Source organism: Symsagittifera roscoffensis, chromosome 3, assembly GCF_963678635.1.
Source record: "Symsagittifera roscoffensis chromosome 3, txSymRosc1.1, whole genome shotgun sequence".
Classification (NCBI taxonomy): Eukaryota; Metazoa; Xenacoelomorpha; order Acoela; family Convolutidae; genus Symsagittifera; species Symsagittifera roscoffensis.
Window position 1 is genome coordinate 1,183,093 of NC_087064.1, and position 13,842 is coordinate 1,196,934.

A 13,842-nucleotide genomic window follows, 5' to 3' on the forward strand; every position below is an offset into this window, starting at 1 on the left:
ACCGGACACTTCAGGGTAGGCCAGACTTCTGTCTAAAGTGAGGATAACCAGACTGGTCCGCATAATCCCCATTCTTAAACTCACCAGACACTCTCCATGGTAGGCCAGACCCCTCTTGATGTTTAAGATAAACAGACTCGTCCGCACATAACCCTTACTCAAACTCACCAGACACTCCAAGGTAGGCCAGACCTCTGTCTATGATGAGGATAACAGACTGGTCCGCGTATACCCCATACTCAAACTCACCAGATTCTCCAAGGTAGGCCAGACCTCTGTCTATAGTGAGGATAACTAGACTGGTTCGCAAATTCCCTATTCTTAAACTCACCAGACACTCCAAGGTAGGTCAGACCTCTGCCTATGTTGAGGGTAACTAGACTGGTCAGCATACAACCCATAATCAAACTCACCAGACACTCCAAGGTAGGCCAAATCTCTGTCTATGCTGAGGATAACCAGACTGGTCCGCATATTCCCCATTCTCAATCTCACCAGAAACTCCAAGTTAGGCCAGACCTCTGTCTATGTTGAGGATAACCAGACTGTTCTGTATATTCCCAATACTCAAACTCAATAGACATTTCAAGGTAGGCCAGACCTCTGTCTATGTTGAGGATCAGCAGACTGGTCCGCATTTTCCCCATACTCAAACTCAGCAGATACTCCAAGGTCGGCCAGACCTCTGTCTATTCTGAGGATATCCAGACTGGTCAGCATATAACCCATACTCAAGCTCACCAGAAACTCCGAGTTAGGCCAGACCTCTGTCTATGTTGAGGATAACCAGACTGTTCTGCATATTCCCAATACTCAAACTCAAGAGACATTTCAAGGTAGGCCAGACCTCTGTCTATGATGAAGATAACCAGACTGGTCCGCATACTCCCCTTTCTCAAACTCACCAGACACTCCAATGTAGGCCAGACCTATGTCTATATTAAGGATAACCAGACTGACCCGCATATTCCCCATTCTCAAAATCACCGGACACTTCAGGGAGGCCAGACCTCTGTCTATGTTGAGGATCAGCAGACTGGTCCGCATATTCCCCATACTCAAACTCAACAGACACTCAAAGCTAGTCCAGATCACTGTTTATGTTGAGGATAACCAGACTGGTCCGCATATAACCCATACTCAATCTCACCAGACACTCCAAGTTAGGCCAGACCTCTGTCTATGTTGAGGATAACCAGACTGGTCTGCATATTCCCAATACTCAAACTCAAGAGACATTTCAAGGTAGGCCAGACCTCTGTCTTTGATGACGATAACCAGACCGGTCCGCATTTTCCCCATACTCAAACTCAGCAGATACTTCAAGATCGGCCAGACCTCTGTCTATTCTGAGGATAACCAGACTGGTCAGCATATAACCCATACTCAAGCTCACCAGAAACTCCAAGTTAGGCCAGACCTCTGTCTATGTTGAGGATAACTAGACTGATTCGCAATTTCCCATTCTCAATCTCACCAGACACTCCAAAGTAGGCCAGACCTCTGTCTATTTTGAGGATCAGCAGACTGGTCCGCATTTTCCCCATACTCAAACTCAGCAAATACTCCCAGGTAGGCCAGACCTCTGTCTATGTTGAGGATAACTAGACTGGTCAGCATATAACCCATAATCAAACTCACCAGACACTCCAAGGTAGGCCAAATCTCTGTCTATGCTGAGGATAACCAGACTGGTCCGCATTTTCCCCATTCTCAAACTCACCAAACACTCCAAAGTAGGCCAGACCTCTGTCTATGTTGAGGATCAGCAGACTGGTCCGCATTTTCCCCATTCTAAAACTCACCAGACACTCCCAGGTAGGCCAGACCTCTGTCTATGTTGAGGATAACTAGACTGGTCAGCATATAACCCATAATCAAACTCACCAGACACTCCAAGGTAGGCCAAATCTCTTTCTATGCTGAGGATAACCAGACTGGTCCGCATTTTCCCCATTCTCAAACTCACCAAACACTCCAAAGTAGGCCAGTCCTCTGTCTATGTTGAGGATCAGCAGACTGGTCCGCATTTTCCACATACTCAAACTCAGCAAATACTCCAAGGTCGGCCAGACCTCTGTCTATTCTGAGGATAACCAGACTGGTCAGCATATAACCCATATTCAAGCTCACCAGAAACTCCAAGTTAGGCCAGACCTCTGTCTATCTTGAGGATAACCAGACTGTTCTGCATATTCCCAATACTCAAACTCAAGAGACATTTCAAGGTAGGCCAGACCTCTGTCTTTGATGAGGATAACCAGACTGCTCCGCATATTCCCCTTTCTCAAACTCACCAGACACTCCAATGTAGACCAGACCCCTCTTGATGTTTAAGATAAACAGACTCGTCCGCACATAACCCTTACTCAAACTCACCAGACACTCCAAGGTAGGCCAGACCTCTGTCTATGATGAGGATAACAGACTGGTCCGCGTATACCCCATACTCAAACTCACCAGATTCTCCAAGGTAGGCCAGACCTCTGTCTATAGTGAGGATAACTAGACTGGTTCGCAAATTCCCTATTCTTAAACTCACCAGACACTCCAAGGTAGGTCAGACCTCTGCCTATGTTGAGGGTAACTAGACTGGTCAGCATACAACCCATAATCAAACTCACCAGACACTCCAAGGTAGGCCAAATCTCTGTCTATGCTGAGGATAACCAGACTGGTCCGCATATTCCCCATTCTCAATCTCACCAAAAACTCCAAGTTAGGCCAGACCTCTGTCTATGTTGAGGATAACCAGACTGTTCTGTATATTCCCAATACTCAAACTCAATAGACATTTCAAGGTAGGCCAGACCTCTGTCTATGTTGAGGATCAGCAGACTGGTCCGCATTTTCCCCATACTCAAACTCAGCAGATACTCCAAGGTCGGCCAGACCTCTGTCTTTTCTGAGGATATCCAGACTGGTCAGCATATAACCCATACTCAAGCTCACCAGAAACTCCGAGTTAGGCCAGACCTCTGTCTATGTTGAGGATAACCAGACTGTTCTGCATATTCCCAATACTCAAACTCAAGAGACATTTCAAGGTAGGCCAGACCTCTGTCCATAATGAGGATAACCAGACTGGTCCGCATACTCCCCTTTCTCAAACTCACCAGACACTCCAATGTAGGCCAGACCTATGTCTATGTTAAGGATAACCAGACTGACCCGCATATTCCCCATTCTCAAAATCACCGGACACTTCAGGGAGGCCAGACCTCTGTCTATGTTGAGGATCAGCAGACTGGTCCGCATATTCCCCATACTCAAACTCAACAGACACTCAAAGCTAGTCCAGATCACTGTTTATGTTGAGGATAACCAGACTGGTCCGCATATAACCCATACTCAAGCTCACCAGACACTCCAAGTTAGGCCAGACCTCTGTCTATGTTGAGGATAACCAGACTGGTCTGCATATTCCCAATACTCAAACTCAAGAGACATTTCAAGGTAGGCCAGACCTCTGTCTTTGATGACGATAACCAGACCGGTCCGCATTTTCCCCATACTCAAACTCAGCAGATACTTCAAGATCGGCCAGACCTCTGTCTATTCTGAGGATAACCAGACTGGTCAGCATATAACCCATACTCAAGCTCACCAGAAACTCCAAGTTAGGCCATACCTCTGTCTATGTTGAGGATAACTAGACTGATTCGCAATTTCCCATTCTCAATCTCACCAGACACTCCAAAGTAGGCCAGACCTCTGTCTATTTTGAGGATCAGCAGACTGGTCCGCATTTTCCCCATACTCAAACTCAGCAAATACTCCAAGGTCGGCCAGACCTCTGTCTATTCTGAGGATAACCAGACTGGTCCGCATATTCCCCATTCTCAAACTCACCAGACACTCCCAGGTAGGCCAGACCTCTGTCTATGTTGAGGATAACTAGACTGGTCAGCATATAACCCATAATCAAACTCACCAGACACTCCAAGGTAGGCCAAATCTCTGTCTATGCTGAGGATAACCAGACTGGTCCGCATTTTCCCCATTCTCAATCTCACCAAACACTCCAAAGTAGGCCAGACCTCTGTCTATGTTGAGGATCAGCAGACTGGTCCGCATTTTCCCCATACTCAAACTCAGCAAATACTCCAAGGTCGGCCAGACCTCTGTATATTCTGAGGATAACCAGACTGGTCAGCATATAACCCATATTCAAGCTCACCAGAAACTCCAAGTTAGGCCAGACCTCGCTCTATCTTGAGGATAACCAGACTGTTCTGCATATTCCCAATACTCAAACTCAAGAGACATTTCAAGGTAGGCCAGACCTCTGTCTTTGATGAGGATAACCAGACTGGTCCGCATATTCCCCTTTCTCAAACTCACCAGACACTCCAATGTAGGCCAGACCTATGTCTATATTAAGGATAACCAGACTGACCCGCATATTCCCCATTCTCAAAATCACCGGACACTTCAGGGTAGACCAGACCTCTGTCTATGTTGAGGATCAGCAGACTGGTCCGCATATTCCCCACACTCAAACTCAACAGACTTTTCAAGCTAGTCCAGATCACTGTTTATGTTGAGGATAACCAGACTGGTCCGCATATAACCCATACTCAAGCTCACCAGACACTCCAAGTTAGGCCAGGCCTATGTCTATGTTAAGGATAACCAAACTGACCCGCATATTCCCCATTCTCAAACTCACCGGACACTTCAGGGTAGGCCAGACCTCTGTCTAAAGTGAGGATAACCAGACTGGTCCGCATAATCCCCATTCTAAAACTCACCAGACACTCCAAGGTATGTCAGACCTCTGCCTATGTTGAGGATAACTATACTGGTCAGCATATAACCCATAATCAAACTCAACAGACACTCCAATTTAGGCCAGACCTCTGTATATGTTGAGGATAACCAGACTGGTCCCCATATATCCCATACTCAAACTCACCAGACACTCTCCAAGGTAGGCCAGACCTCTGTCTATGTTGAGGATTACTAGACTGTTCCGCATATTCCCCATTCTCAAACTCACCAGACACTCCAAGGTAGGCCAGACCTCTGTCTATGTTGACGACAACAAGACTGATCCGCATATAACCCATTCTTAAACTCACCAGAAACTCCAAGGTAGGTCAGACCTATGTCTATTTTAAGGATAACCAGACTGACCCGCATATTCTCCATTCTCAAAATCACCGGACACTTCAGGGTAGACCAGACCTCTGTCTATGTTGAGGATCAGCAGACTGGTCCGCATATTCCCCACACTCAAACTCAACAGACTTTTCAAGCTAGTCCAGATCACTGTTTATGTTGAGGATAACCAGACTGGTCCGCATATAACCCAGACTCAAACTCACCAGACACTCCAAGGTAGGCCAGACCTCTGTATATGTTGAGGATAACAGACTGGTCCGCATATACCCCATACTCAAACTCACCAGATTCTCCAAGTTAGGCCAGACCTCTGTCTATGTTGAGGATAACTAGACTGGTTCGCAAATTCCCCATTCTTAAACTCACCAGACACTCCAAGGTATGTCAGACCTCTTCCTATGTTGAGGATAACTATACTGGTCAGCATATAACCCATAATCAAACTCAACAGACACTCTAATTTAGGCCAGACCTCTGTCTATGTTGAGGATAACCAGACTGGTCCCCATATATCCCATACTCAACCTCACCAGACACTCTCCAAGGTAGGCCAGACCTCTGTCTATGTTGAGGATTACTAGACTGTTCCGCATATTCCCCATTCTCAAACTCACCAGACACTCCAAGTAGGCCAGACCTCTGTCTATGTTGACGACAACCAGACTGATCCGCATATAACCCATACTTAAACTCACCAGAAACTCCAAGGTAGGCCAGACCTCTGTCTCTGTTGAGGATAACAGACTGGTCCGCACTTACCCCATACTCAAACTCACCAGATTCTCCGAGGTAAGCCAGACCCTTGTCTATGTTGAGGATAACCAGACTGGGTCGCATATTCCCCATTCTTAAACTCTCCAGACACTCCAAGGAAGGCCAGACCTCTGCCTATGTTGGGGATAACTAGACTGGTCAGCATATAACCCATACTCAAACTCACCAAAAACTCTCCAATGTGGGCCAGACCTCTGTTGATGTTTAAGATTATCAGACTCGTCCGCACATAACCCTTACTCAAACTCATCAGACACTCCAATGTAGGCCAGACCTCTGTCTCTGTTGAGAATAACAGACTGGTCCGCACTTACCCCATACTCAAACTCACCAGATTCTCCGAGGTAAGCCAGACCCTTGTCTATGTTGAGGATAACCAGACTGGGTCGCATATTCCCCATTCTTAAACTCTCCAGACACTCCAAGGAGGGCCAGACCTCTGCCTATGTTGGGGATAACAAGACTGGTCAGCATATAACCCATACTCAAACTCACCAAAAACTCTCCAATGTGGGCCAGACCTCTGTTGATGTTTAAGATTATCAGACTCGTCCGCAAATAACCCTTACTCAAACTCATCAGACACTCCAATGTAGGCCAGACCTCTGTCTCTGTTGAGGATAACAGACTGGTCCGCACTTACCCCATACTCAAACTCACCAGATTCTCCGAGGTAAGCCAGACCCTTGTCTATGTTGAGGATAACCAGACTGGGTCGCATATTCCCCATTCTTAAACTCTCCAGACACTCCAAGGAAGGCCAGACCTCTGCCTATGTTGGGGATAACTAGACTGGTCAGCATATAACCCATACTCAAACTCACCAAAAACTCTCCAATGTGGGCCAGACCTCTGTCTATGTTGCGGATAACCAGACTGGTCCGCATATAACCCATACTTAAACTCACCAGATACTCCAAGTTAGGCCGCGCCTCTGTCTATAGTGAGGATAACTAGACTGGTCCGCATAATCCCCATTCTCAAACTCACCAGACACTCCCCATGGTAGGCCAGACCCCTGCTGATGTTTAAGATAATCAGACTCGTCCGCACATAACCCTTACTCAACCTCACCAGACACTCCAAGGTAGGCCAGACCTCTGTCTATGTTGAGGATAACAGACTGGTCCGCATATACCCCATGCTCAAACTCACCAGACACTCCAAGGTAGGCCAGACCTCTGTCTATGTTGAGGATAACAGACTGGTCCGCACTTACCCCATACTCAAACTCATCAGATTCTCCGAGGTAGGCCAGACCCTGGTCTATGTTGAGGATAACCAGACTGGTTCGCATGTCCCCATTCTTAAACTCACGAGACACTCCAAGGAAGGCCAGACCACTGTTGATGTTTAAGATTATCAGACTCGTCCGCACATAACCTTTACTCAAACTCACCAGACACTCCAAGGTAGGCCAGACCTCTGTCTTTGTTGAGGATAGCAGACTGGTCCGCACTTACCCCATACTCAAACTCACCAGATTCTCGGAGGTATGCCAGACCCTTGTCTATGTTGAGGATAACCAGACTGGTTCGCATAATCCCCATTCTTAAACTCACCAGACACTCCAATGAAGGCCAGACCTCTGCCTTTGTTGAGGATAACTAGACTGGTCAGCATATAACCCATACTGAACCTCATCGGACAATCCAAGTTAGGGCAGACCTCTGTCTATGTTGAGGATTACTCGACTGGTCCGCATGTATCCCATACTCAAACTCACCAGATACTCCAAGGTAGGCCAGGCCTCTGTCTATAGTGAGGATAACTAGACTGGTCCGCATAATCCCCATTCTCAAACTCACCAGACACTCCCCATGGTAGGCCAGACCCCTGTTGATATTTAAGATAATCAGACTCGTCCGCACATAACCCTTACTCAAACTCACCAGACACTCCAAGGTAGGCCAGACCTCTGTCTATGTTGAGGATAACAGACTGGTCCGCATATACCCCATGCTCAAACTCACCAGACACTCCAACGTAGGCCAGACCTATGTCTATGTTAAGGATAACCAAACTGACCAGCATATTTCTCATTCTGAAACTCACCGGACACTTCAGGGTAGAAGAGACCTCTGTCTAAAGTGAGGATAACCAGACTGGTCCGCATAATCCCCATTCTCAAACTCACCAGACACTCTCCATGGTAGGCCAGACCCCTGTTGATGTTTAAGATAATCAGACTCGTCCGCACATAACCCTTTCTCAAACTCACCAGATTCTCCAAGGTAGGCCAGACCACTGTCTATGTTGAGGATAACTAGACTGGATCGCAAATTCCCCATTCTTAAACTCACCAGACACTTCAAGGTAGGTCAGACCTCTGCCTATGTTGAGGATAACCAGACTGGTCAGCATATACCCCATAATCAAACTCACCAGACACGCTCCAAGGTAGGCCAGACCTCTGTCTATGTTGAGGATTACTAGACTGTTCCGCATATTCCCCATTCTCAAACTCACCAGACACTCCAAGGTAGGCCAGACCTCTGTCTATGTTGACGACAACCAGACTGATCCGCATATAACCCATACTTAAACTCACCAGACACTCCAAGGTAGGCCAGACCACTGTTGATGTTTAAGATTATCAGACTCGTCCGCACATAACCCTTACTCAAACTCACCAGACACTCCAAGGTAGGCCAGACCTCTGTCTATGTTGAGGATAACAGACTGGTCCGCATTTGACCCATACTCAAACTCACCAGATTCTCTGAGATAGGCCAGACCCTTGTCTATGTTGAGGATAACCAGACTGGTTCGCATATTACCAACTCTTAAACTCACCAGACACTCCAGGGAAGGCTAGACCTCTGCCTATGTTGAGGATAACTAAACTGGTCAGCATATAATCCCAACTCAACCTCATCAGACACTCCAAGTTAGGCCAGACCTCTGTCTATGCTGAGCATAACCAGACTGGTCCGCATTTAACCCATACTTAAACTCACCAGACACTCCAAGGTAGGCCAGACCTCTGTCTATAGTGAGGATAACTAGACTGGTCCGCATATGCCACATTCTCAAACTCACCAGACACTACAAGGTAGGCCAGAACTCTGTCTATGTTTTGGACAATTAGACTGGTCCGCACATAACCCTTACTCAAACTCACCAGAGACTCCAAGGTAGGCCAGACCTCTGTCTATGTTGAGGATAACAATATGGTCCGCATATACCCCATACTCAAACTCACCAGATTCTCCAAGGTAGGCCAGAACTCTGTCTATGTTGAGGATAACTAGACTGGTTCGCAAATTCCCCATTCTTGAACTCACCAGACACTCCAAGGTAGGTCAGACCGCTGCCTATGCTGAGGATAACTAGACTGGTCAGCATTTAACCCATAATCAAACTCACCAGACACTCCAAGGTAGACCAGACCTCTGTCTATGCTTAGGACAATTAGACTGGTCCGCACATAACCCTTACTCAAACTCACCAGACACTCCAAGGTAGGCCAGACCTCTGTTTATGTTGAGAATAACTAGACTGGTCCGCATATGCCCCATTCTCAAACTCACCAGACAAACCAAGGTAGGCCAGACCTCTGTCTATGCTGAGGATAACTAGACTGGTCAGCATTTAACCCATAATCAAACTCACCAGACACTCCAAGGTAGACCAGACCTCTGTCTATGCTTAGGACAATTAGACTGGTCCGCACATAACCCTTACTCAAACTCACCAGACACTCCAAGGTAGGCCAGACCTCTGTTTATGTTGAGAATAACTAGACTGGTCCGCATATTCCCCATATTCAAACTTACCAGACACTACCCAAGGTAGGCCAGACCTCTGTCTATGTTGAGGATTACTAGACTGGTCCGCATATGCCCCATTCTCAAACTCACCAGACACTCCAAGGTAGGTCAGACCTCTGCCTATGCTGAGGATAACTAGACTGGTCAGCATTTAACCCATAATCAAACTCACCAGACACTCCAAGGTAGACCAGACCTCTGTCTATGCTTAGGACAATTAGACTGGTCCGCACATAACCCTTACTCAAACTCACCAGACACTCCAAGGTAGGCCAGACCTCTGTTTATGTTGAGAATAACTAGACTGGTCCGCATATGCCCCATTCTCAAACTCACCAGACAAACCAAGGTAGGCCAGACCTCTGTCTATGTTGAGGATAAGCAGACTGGTCCGCACATAACCCTTACTCAAACTCACCAGACACTCCAAGGTAGGCCAGACCTCTGTTTATGTTGAGAATAACTAGATGGGTCCGCATATGCCCCATTCTCAAACTCACCAGACAATCCAAGTTAGGCCAGACCTCTGTCTATGTTGAGGATTACTAGACTGGTCCGCATATTCCCGATTCTCAAACTCACCAGACACTCCCAGGTAGGCCAGACCTCTGTCTATGTTGAGGACAACCAGACTAGTCCGCATATAACCCATACTTAAACTCACCAGTCACTCCAAGTAGGCCAGACCTCTGTTTATGTTGAGGATAACTAGTTTGGTCCGCATATGCCCCATTCTCAAACTCACCAGACACTCCAAGGTATGCCAGACCTCTGTCTATGTTGAGGATAAGCAGACTGGTCCGAATATTGCCCATACTGAAACTCTCCAGACACTCCAAGATAGGCCAGACCTCCGTGTTTGCTGAGGAAAACCAAACTGGTCCGCATACAACCATACTCAAGCTCACCAGACACTCCAAGGTAGGCCAGATCTCTGTCTATGTTGAGAATAACCAGACTGGTCCGCATATTCCCCATACTGAAACTCTCCAGACACTCCAAGGTAGGCCAGACCTCTGCTTATGTTGAGGATAACTAGACTGGTCAGCATATAACCCATACTCAAACTCACCAGACAATCCAAGTTAGGTCAGACCTCTGTCTATGTTGAGGATTACTAGACTGGTCCGCATATTCCCCATTCTCAAACTCACCAGACACTCCCAGGTAGGCCAGACCTCTGTCTATGTTGAGGACAACCAGACTGGTCCGCATATAACCCATACTTAAACTCACCAGTCACTCCAAGTAGGCCAGACCTCTGTTTATGTTGAGGATAACTAGTTTGGTCCGCATATGCCTCATTCTCAAACTCACCAGACACTCCAAGGTATGCCAGACCTCTGTCTATGTTGAGGATAAGCAGACTGGTCCGCATATTGCCCATATTGAAACTCTCCAGACACTCCAAGATAGGCCAGACCTCCGTGTTTGCTGAGGATAACCAAACTGGTCCGCATACAACCATACTCAAGCTCACCAGACACTCCAAGATAGGCCAGATCTCTGTCTATGTTGAGAATAACCAGACTGGTCCGCATATTCCCTATACTGAAACTCTCCAGACACTCCAAGGTAGGCCAGACCTCTGATTATGTTGAGGATAACTAGACTGGTCAGCAATATAACCCATACTCAAACTCACCAGACAATCCAAGTTAGGCCAGACCTCTGTCTATGTTGAAGATTACTAGACTGGTCCGCATATTCCCCATTCTCAAAATCACCAGACACTCCCAGGTAGGCAAGACCTCTGTCTATGTTGAGGACAACCAGACTGGTCAGCATATAACCCATACTTAAACTCACCAGTCACTCCAAGTAGGCCAGACCTCTGTTTATGTTGAGGACAACAGACTGGTCCGCATTTGACCCATACTCAAACTCACCAGATTCTCTGAGATAGGCCAGACCCTTGTCTATGTTCAGGATAACCAGACTGGTTCGCATATTACCCATTCTTAAACTCACCAGACACTCCAGGGAAGGCTAGACCTCTGCCTATGTTGAGGATAACTAAACTGGTCAGCATATAATCCCAACTCAACCTCATCAGACACTCTAAGTTAGGCCAGACCTCTGTCTATGTTGAGAATAACCAGACTGGTCCGCATATTCCCTATACTGAAACTCTCCAGACACTCCAAGGTAGGCCAGACCTCTGATTATGTTGAGGACAACCAGACTAGTCCGCATATTCCCCATTCTCAAACTCACCAGACACTCCCAGGTAGGCCAGACCTCTGTCTATGTTGAGGACAACCAGACTAGTCCGCATATAACCCATACTTAAACTCACCAGTCACTCCAAGTAGGCCAGACCTCTGTTTATGTTGAGGATAACTAGTTTGGTCCGCATATGCCCCATTCTCAAACTCACCAGACACTCCAAGGTATGCCAGACCTCTGTCTATGTTGAGGATAAGCAGACTGGTCCGAATATTGCCCATACTGAAACTCTCCAGACACTCCAAGATAGGCCAGACCTCCGTGTTTGCTGAGGAAAACCAAACTGGTCCGCATACAACCATACTCAAGCTCACCAGACACTCCAAGGTAGGCCAGATCTCTGTCTATGTTGAGAATAACCAGACTGGTCGGCATATTCCCCATACTGAAACTCTCCAGACACTCCAAGGTAGGCCAGACCTCTGCTTATGTTGAGGATAACTAGACTGGTCAGCATATAACCCATACTCAAACTCACCAGACAATCCAAGTTAGGTCAGACCTCTGTCTATGTTGAGGATTACTAGACTGGTCCGCATATTCCCCATTCTCAAACTCACCAGACACTCCCAGGTAGGCCAGACCTCTATCTATGTTGAGGACAACCAGACTGGTCCGCATATAACCCATACTTAAACTCACCAGTCACTCCAAGTAGGCCAGACCTCTGTTTATGTTGAGGATAACTAGTTTGGTCCGCATATGCCTCATTCTCAAACTCACCAGACACTCCAAGGTATGCCAGACCTCTGTCTATGTTGAGGATAAGCAGACTGGTCCGCATATTGCCCATATTGAAACTCTCCGGACACTCCAAGATAGGCCAGACCTCCGTGTTTGCTGAGGATAACCAAACTGGTCCGCATACAACCATACTCAAGCTCACCAGACACTCCAAGATAGGCCAGATCTCTGTCTATGTTGAGAATAACCAGACTGGTCCGCATATTCCCTATACTGAAACTCTCCAGACACTCCAAGGTAGGCCAGACCTCTGATTATGTTGAGGATAACTAGACTGGTCAGCAATATAACCCATACTCAAACTCACCAGACAATCCAAGTTAGGCCAGACCTCTGTCTATGTTGAAGATTACTAGACTGGTCCGCATATTCCCCATTCTCAAAATCACCAGACACTCCCAGGTAGGCAAGACCTCTGTCTATGTTGAGGACAACCAGACTGGTCAGCATATAACCCATACTTAAACTCACCAGTCACTCCAAGTAGGCCAGACCTCTGTTTATGTTGAGGATAACAGACTGGTCCGCATTTGACCCATACTCAAACTCACCAGATTCTCTGAGATAGGCCAGACCCTTGTCTATGTTCAGGATAACCAGACTGGTTCGCATATTACCCATTCTTAAACTCACCAGACACTCCAGGGAAGGCTAGACCTCTGCCGATGTTGAGGATAACTAAACTGGTCAGCATATAATCCCAACTCAACCTCATCAGACACTCTAAGTTAGGCCAGACCTCTGTCTATGTTGAGAATAACCAGACTGGTCCGCATATTCCCTATACTGAAACTCTCCAGACACTCCAAGGTAGGCCAGACCTCTGATTATGTTGAGGATAACTAGACTGGTCAGCAATATAACCCATACTCAAACTCACCAGACAATCCAAGTTAGGCCAGACCTCTGTCTATGTTGAAGATTACTAGACTGGTCCGCATATTCCCCATTCTCAAAATCACCAGACACTCCCAGTACGGCAAGACCTCTGTCTATGTTAAGGATAACCAGACTGGTCAGCATATAACCCATACTTAAACTCACCAGTCACTCCAAGTAGGCCAGACCTCTGTTTATGTTGAGGATAACTAGTTTGGTCCGCATATGCCCCATTCTCAAATTCACCAGACACTCCAAGATAGGCCAGATCTCTGTCTATGTTGAGAATAACCAGACTGGTCCGCATATTCCCTAT